The sequence below is a fragment of the Arvicanthis niloticus genome, unplaced genomic scaffold (assembly GCF_011762505.2).
Source record: "Arvicanthis niloticus isolate mArvNil1 unplaced genomic scaffold, mArvNil1.pat.X pat_scaffold_70_arrow_ctg1, whole genome shotgun sequence".
Classification (NCBI taxonomy): Eukaryota; Metazoa; Chordata; class Mammalia; order Rodentia; family Muridae; genus Arvicanthis; species Arvicanthis niloticus.
In genome coordinates, this window is record NW_023046322.1 from 101807 (window position 1) to 110339 (window position 8533).

At 39.1% G+C, this 8533-nt stretch overlaps 1 pseudogene; it reads right to left on the reverse strand.

The window, feature by feature from the left end:
• Positions 1-2753: 2753 nt before the first annotated feature.
• LOC117702339 (serine/arginine-rich splicing factor 6 pseudogene) lies at positions 2754-3771 on the reverse strand (annotated as a pseudogene).
• Positions 3772-8533: the final 4762 nt, after the last annotated feature.

Here is an 8533-nt window from a genome sequence, read left to right on the forward strand (position 1 = left end):
TTGATAATCTACCCTGGGCACCAACCAATGTGTACAGGGTGAGATTCTTAGATTATGTTCGTTAGTTGGTAGGGAACTGAATTCACTCATCAGTAAAGAACTAAAACACTTTAAGTCAGTCAATTCTGCTAAGGCCAATCCTTTAAATGCAGTTGTTTGTTTTGTTTAGTGCATTTAATAACTAGGGTCTACAGGTATAAAAGCCTAGATTTTTAATAAAATGGCCTTTGTCCCCACTAGAAAAATTGTATGGGTATTGGCATTTACCTATTCATTGTATTAGGGAAGCTAAAAATTAGTCTACTGCCTCTGTCATGTACTACCACACTAACAGAAGGCAAGCCCAGGTGAAGTTGCATGCAGTCAGAAACTCAAATTTTACTATTAGTCTTCTCCCCCGTTAAAAGGCTGTGGCTCAGAAAGCTTTTATGTACTTTTCCCAGAAAACAAAGAGAACTTTGGTTAAACCCAATTCTTAAAGAGCCATCACATTTGCTTTTAAGTTGGTAAAATAGTAAACTATAACCAGACACAATTTTCTTTAAATTCTGAAATTTATACTGGAAAAATAAACGTATTTCTTATTAACATCTAAACAACACATCAAAGAAATGATGCCTAAAGCAGTAGCTTTATTTGACACTGTATTCCTAGAATTAGTCTTTAAGATTTTGTAACAGGATAAATGTCTTGAAAGCATTCCCCTTTCCCTGTTCTAAAGTATTCCCAGTTACCCTCACCTACCTAGGCCCTTGAACCTCTGTTTTTCCACTCAGCCTTGCTTTATTGCATGCCCCTGGATTATTTAGCCCTATAAACTAACTCTACATTACACTCTATAATCCAACTTTTTCTAGATTATATAATAACAGCTGAGGAAAGTATTATACCTGAGCCAATTCATCCACACCTTTACTAAAGAATGAGGACAAGTATTTGGGATGAAATGACTTTACCAATGTCTGAATAATGGGAAGGTTGTAAGGTAATTATTGATTGTAGTCTCAACTAACTGGGCTTTTGGATGCATGGAAACTGAAAATCTAGTTTTTCCTACACACTTGCACTATTTACTTTAACTTGGTTTCCACAGCATTCATAATGCTTTACTTATAAAATATGAAGTGTTTTAGTTTATCTATGCCACTGTTTTTTCAAACTAACCATAAATGCCCCACTAATATAAAGGGCACTGATTGGAGTTTAAACCAGCAAATAGCTTACCAAATGTCTGCTAAGCACCTGTTAAATAGAATCATTTTTCAGCAGAAAATGCAGAGTATATGTTGGGAGCCACAGTGAGCATGTCAACATTCGCCATTCCAAGATGGCTCGGACATCCTGTCCTCTCCACAAGTAAACAATTAACTGCGCAGGTGCAAAGGCAAGAAAGCGCGCCAAAAGTCACTGCTCATCTCGGGGTGTATTATGGGTAATGAGTGAAGAGCCAATCAGAAGTGAATACGTATTTAAGTATTATGTATTTAAGTGTATTTAAGTATTATGGGTAATGAGTGAACAGCCAATCAGAAGTGAATACATCACTCTAGGGTGTATTTAAGCTGTGCCTCTTCCTGTCTTTGGCCCTTTGGCTTTTTCCACTTCTGCTGTTACAAGTAAAGCCTCCCTGTGGTGATACCCGAATTCCGTCTCTCGTGTCTCTCTTCCACGTGCGAAAGGGGACTCGGGAGGCGCGCGCAACACATATATGCTTTCAACATTATTATTATTATTATTATTATTATTATTATTATTATTATTACTTTTGATTTTTTGAGACAGGGTTTCTCTGTCCAGGAAATCACTCTGTAGATCAGGCTGGCCTCAAACTCAGAAATCTGTCTGCCTCTGCCTCCCAAATGCTGGAATTAAAGGCGTCTGCCACCACTGCCCGGCCTGCTTTCAACTTTAAATAACTAAATTTCTAACTGTAAAGGAAGGCTACTTCTGTTTTTCAAAGCATTAAAGAACACCAAATCATACACTAACACTAATTACACTGACCATTTCCGGAGCACAGGATACAAGATCCCAAGCACTAGGACCTACTTCTTGAAGAGTTCAAATTGTAATCCTTTAGGTTCTTTTATTTATTTTGTGGCACTAACTACAAAGCCCTTTTTACTTTGAACTCAACTTATTAAAGGGGTAGACAAAAGATTTGATTAACAGCACAAAATAAGATTAGCCAAACTGAACAATTTATCGCTGGTCTTACACTCATGGTTTTACCCTCATGTAGAATTTGCACTGTCCCTACAAATGGCAGGTATCAACACTTAAAGGGAATCAAGAAGGCAATCATGTTTGGTAGCAAACTTTCATTTAAATCTTACATAACTCAACCTTTATAAAAAGCCAACATAATTGAAAAATTGGGTTCTCCCTCTAAAGCCTGCACTACCCAAAGCTTGAACAGTTAATTTAAAAATAAGCAAAACAAAATGGAACCCTGCAGCAGATCCTGCTGCAATACTTTAAAAAAATCTAAATGAGCTTAATCTTTTTTAAAAGTTATTTTAGCTCAAAGGCTACAAAATCAAAATTATCTTAATTCTACAAAGAGAGAGGGCTTCATACCACCATTTTAGAACCTCATCTTTTTCTCATTAAATTTGGCCACAAATCAAATTCCTTGTTCTCCTTTCAGGAAATCCTCTTGAAGAAGAGGCAGAGTACAAACTCGGAAGAGTAACTGCCTAAACAAGTAGGAAAGTGCTCTGTTATAGTGTGCAAAACCCTAGAGTTTGGGGTTAATCTCTGGAACTTGATCTGGACCTTGAGTGATATCTAGAAGCGGACCTTGACGTTCTTTGGTAGAGGGGATACAGAACAAATCTTCGAGGGTGGAGCAGGCAGAGGCAAATCGGATCGAGATGGTCTCCGGGATCTGGACTTTGAGTTTATGGATCACTTTCTATTTTCTTTGGGGGACAGAGAAGGTGACCTACCTAGTGACTTCTCATACTTATCCTTAGATCTGTTTCTTGAGTGTGAATGGGAACCCCGATCAGACTTGGGCTTAGATTTGCTCTTTGATCTGGATTTCCTGCCTTTTGAGTAAGTTTGTTATTGACCTTTGCTCCAAGACCTAGGTCGGGAGGGACTTTTTGAGATACTTCGAGATCTACTGCAGCTGCTTCTGCGACTCCTACTCTGAGATCTTCTACACCGTGATCTGAGTCTACTTTCAGAGTATGAGTGCCTTTGGCTTGTCCCTGGCTTAACTTCAATAAGCCTAGTATTTCTGCCACTTATTTCTGTGCCATCCAGTTTATCCAAAGCACGCTTCATGTCAGAGAAGGATCTAACTTCAATTACAGCCTTATTTGTTTGTTCTGTGTGAGCATCTGCATAAATCACTTCTGCTTGCCGCATGAAATTCTTTAAGTCTTGCCAACTGCAAAGACTAGACAGATCTTCTACAATAAGCCTGTATTCTGTACGAACAGTTAGTCCATATTTGTCTTTGCCAGAAGTTCTCCGACTGCTGTATCCACCTCCACCACTGCAGCTTCTGTAGTGGTTGTCATCTCAGTCCTGGCGCAGGTCCTAAGCATGCTCTATGATCATACCACGCTCTCACTGCACAGCTCCCTTGCTGTTCAGCTCCTAAACCGCGTGGTCTGCCTCATTGGAGTCCTGAAACTCCATGAAACTGTACCAATTTTTGAGGTCGATTTCGAAGAGACAGCCGTAGCCACTGAAAAAGAGCTGAATGTTTTTCTAGCTGAAGTTGTAGCTCAGGCATCCTATGTAGACTAACCGCATGGCAGGGGGGTGTTCTCTCTGAGGCTAGATGAGGTGTGGTGTATGTGTGGGGCGGGGGGAGCGCGGGGAGCATGGCAAGGCTGCTTGTAAGTGAGGGGATGGCGAAGGCCAGAACTCACCACTCACACCACAGCTGCTGTGCCTTGTCAGCCACACAATGGTGAGCATGCACTCTCTGGCCTATGCCATCTCTTGTAGACATTTTAAGATATAACCAAATAGACTTTAACTAAAAACTAATCAGAAAAGATAGGTAGGTAAAGCCAGGACATACTCATCAAAGGAAAAAGGCCCCAAGCTGACATTTCAGTTCTTTCCATGTATGCACCAAATCAAAGGCACCTAAGTTTGCAAGGGAAACGCTACTCCAGTTTAAATTGCATGGTGGTCTTCATACACTGATAGTGACAGACTGTCAGTAAAATAGCAGCAGCCATTAAGAGTATCCCCATCAAAAACTGCCCAGGGCCAGACGATTTCACATAAAATTCTACCAGCCATTCCAATAGGAGTTACCACCTATACTCCTCAAATTATTTCACAAAATAGAAACATAAGGAATATTGTCCAATTTATTTCATGAGACTACAGTTATACTGATACTCAAACCACAGATCCATTTCCCTTATGGACTCTGATGCAAAGATACTCATTAAAAATTGCAAACAGATTTCAAGCCACATTAAACATATCATTTACAAAAACCAATCAGGCTTTGTCCCAAGCTGTGTAGGGATGCTTCAATATGCGAAAATCAAAAACATACTTGACTACGTAAACCAACTAAAAGAAGAAAAACAAAGAAAAAAAGAAAAAGAAAAACAACCACCAAAAGCCAAGTTCATTAAACTGGCCAGGTAAGGATTTTAAGAAGGCACCCCTTCATGATAAAAGTTCTGGGAAGGTTGGACACAGGTGATATACTTACATATAATTATGGCAGTATAGGACAAGCCCATAGTCAGTATCAACTTGAATGGAGAGAAACTCAAAGCCATTGTACAAAACCCAAAAGCAAGTCATGGTTTCTCACTTTCTTAAAGCTACTCAATAAAACAACTGAAGTCTTCATGGGAGCAATAAGGCAACTGGCAATCAACAGGATAAATACTAGAAAGTTGGAAGAAAGAATCTTTATTTGCACATGATACACATAAGTTAGGTGTAACATTGTGCACATAAGATAGTACATATAAGTAAAAGTAGTGCACATAAGTTAGGTGAAAAAAAAGAGAATCAGAACATTCCTTGGCTAATAAACACTTTATTCAATTTGGCTTGATATAAAACCTAAGGGAAAGGAAACTCTCATCAGAAGGTATGTATGAGAAAATGATCTAATTTCAATAATAATAGTGATAATAATAATGAATACAAATAATAACAATAATAAATCTAATTCATATACATCAGTAGCCCTGTGTAATAGCTATTCTTGGCTATCAGCTTAACTATATCTGTAAAGAAATATGATTCAGAAATGCAGGATACACCTAGGAAATCTTTATTGCTTGGTTTGGAGTATTTAAATCCCCATCTATTCTGGAGCTTTGATGTAGGAAGACCCACCAGTGTCAGATATTGAGGCAGGAGAAGCACACCTTTAAACTGGACTTCACTGTTGGGAGCCAACTCCTAGCAGAAAGCGGCTATCATCTTTGCAGCCATCTCAAGCCTGACAAGAGACTTGTTTTTTAACAGCTTACAACAGCTGAGCACACTCTGATAAAATATTGTTTTTCTCACATATATCTTTTTGTTGTTTAGTGCCCACAGCTGCAAGGCACACGTGGTAAAGTGTCTTCAGCTGTGTTCCCCTGCATATGCTTATATATACCCATGATTTCCTTTCAATAAACACGACATAATCACACACCCTGTCTTGTCACCATTCTTCTAGTCTCTTGCCCCTGAATTCCCACTCTCTATCTTTCTTACTAGACCCTGTTGACTGACCCAAATGGACTGGGTCATTTGGCCCCCCAACTTGTGGCAGCATGGAGGAGTGTGAGCTAGGACATTTTGGCACCCAATGTACGGCAGCATGGAGCAGCGTGGGTCCAAACACTTGGCACTCAATGCAAGGCAGAAAGAACAAGAGACAAAGTGAGGGGCACTACTGGAAAAGGAGTCTGCCAAAAATTCAGAAGTGAAACAAAGGTGATTACCACAGGAACCTGCTGCGTCAAGAACAGTAGGTCATAGTAATGAAAATGGGGAAGAAATAAGTCAGCAGGAACAGACGAAAAAGGCTTTAAAGATTTGAGGAGTAAACTGCAGGTTGCTCTGAGTCAAGAGAGCCAAACAGATAAATAGATAAATAGAAGGTTGCTCTAGGCAGAGAGCTGAATAGAAAGATAGTGTTAATCAGTTGTATTAGATTGATTTAACTTTCAAAGTGGATGTCATTATGACTTGTGTACTTATATTTTTCCTCTGGATAAAAGGTCAATATAAAGTCTTTTCTGGTTACTGGCTCAAGGACAGGCAGATTTGGGAAAAAGGGTTTTCCTATGTGTTTTCAGAAGAGGTCATTAAAGCAGTAGTTATATCTTCCAGAATTATATGGATCAGACATGACAGAGGTAGGCCTCCAGAAGACTAGATTACAGAGAATCAAATAAAATAATTATCTTGATACTAAAATTTGATTTGAGATTTGTATATTACAGAATACACAGCCTTGGTGAATGAATCTTCTTGTCACCTGCATGTCCACTGATGTCCTGGACTTCCAGCTGGATGCAGGTAAGACAGACATCAGAGGCTTATCAATTTACTCTTTCCCTCATTGCTCTTCTAATATCTCAACATCCATATTCAGCTTGAAGAAGGTAATGTAGAGTCGGCATCCAAATTCCCTGGACTTTGGGATTGAGGTGGTTAATATTAGGCTGTCTTTCTAGAGAAAATAATGGTTTTATTGGAACAGAAAGAAGAGCTAAAGTTGATTACATAGCCATAATCTATTGGTAGAAATCTGTATAATTGTTACTAAACTGATGCAAATTCAAGTGTTTCATTGGTATACTTTCTATTAATTCAAAATTTGTGGGTACAAGACTTCCTGAATTCACTTCCTGAATTTTCTCAGTATTTGTTTCCTTATCAATTTTATTTCTATTTTTAGGCCTTAAACAAATTTGTTCTTTTTCTTCCACTGTTTTGTTTTCCTGGATCTCTTTAATGGATTTCTTTCTTTCCTCACACTATTGTATGTACTTTTATGAATTTGTTAAAGGAATTTCTTCATTCTCTCCTGAATGACCTCTATCACCTTCATACAGATTATTTTAAGGTCTTTCCTTGTGCTTCAGCCATGTTGGAATGTTCAGGAAGTGCTGTGTAAGAATAGCTGGACTCTAGTGTACACATAATGCCCTGGCTGTTAGTGATTGTATTGTTTATGCTAGGATCTAAGATTCTGGCATTGCAATGGTTAAAGCTTTAGCTCCTAATTTCTACATTTGTCTGTGTTGAGTAGCAGTTCTCTTCCTTGTCTTCAGTTTCCTCTCTGCATATTTGAAGAGTGTGATTGCTGTATGTTGTCTTAGTTAGGATTTTATTGCTGTGAAGAGACATCATGACCAAAGCTACTCTTATAAGTGTAAACATTTAGTTGGGGCTAACTTGACATTTTGGAGATTCAGTCCATTGTTACCATGTTGGGAAGCCTGTCATCATGTAGTCAGGCTTGGTTCAGGAAGGTCCAAAAGCTCTACATCTTGATCAAAAGGAGACTCTAACCTAGATCCATGTGCCCAGTCTTGAACATGCCCCCTTGGTTGGCTCTATAACATTTTTCACTGTTTTGGCTTGGGTGTGTTGGAATTTATTCTGTAAACTGTTCTTGAATTCAGATCTGCATGCATTTCCTAAATGCTGCACTTTGTACCACTAGGCCTGGTCCTAATCTTCTCTTTACACTTTTATGAAATCTTTATGAATTCTGAATTGTACTTCATTCTGTATGTAATCATGTTGAGAATTGAAAACAGCCATCACTGCTGTCAGGCAGGAATTTTCCTTGGACCATATTGGTTTTGCCACTGGTGGTTCTAGGTTTCTGGGTTTAGGGAGGTGACATTTAGGATGGGGATAGGTCAGAATTATGATAGGGTTCACAGGAGGGAAGAGATTACACCAGATTCTGCTTATTCTGTCTCCTTGCAATTGGGGGACATAATAAAAAGTGGTTACCCCAGAAGGATTGCTATAGAGTTGGGGATTATACTGGTAGGTGCAAATAAACAAGAACTGAAGGAGAGGGGAAGATCTACAGGCAGCTTCCATGCTTCCTGTCAGGATTGGTCAGTGAGTTATCAGTGAGTGCATGCTGGAGTTAGGGACTAAAATACAGCAAGGTATTAGGGGGAGGGAGATTAAAAGGAATTGTCTGTGGGACTCACAGCAGATGTAGAGAGGCAGAAAGGAAGGATACAGCTGGTGTTAACATATAACTCTATAGATGAGCCTAGGTGATTGATGGTGGGATGGAGGAGAAAGTAATGAAGTTATTTCTTTCCATAACTGTTTCTATCTCCTGTTCTTTTCCTGTGTTGTTCATGAACGCCTGGTGGGGTTGGAGGGTGAGATGATGGTCTGATTTGGGGGAAGAAAGAACATGGAAAAATTTTCTTTGTGATGCATTGGGCTTAGTGTTATACATTTTCCTAGTGTGCTGGCAGGCCTTGCCTAGGTCTATGGTTCTCAACCTATGGTTTCCTATTCTCTTTGACACCCTAATGACACATTAATATGG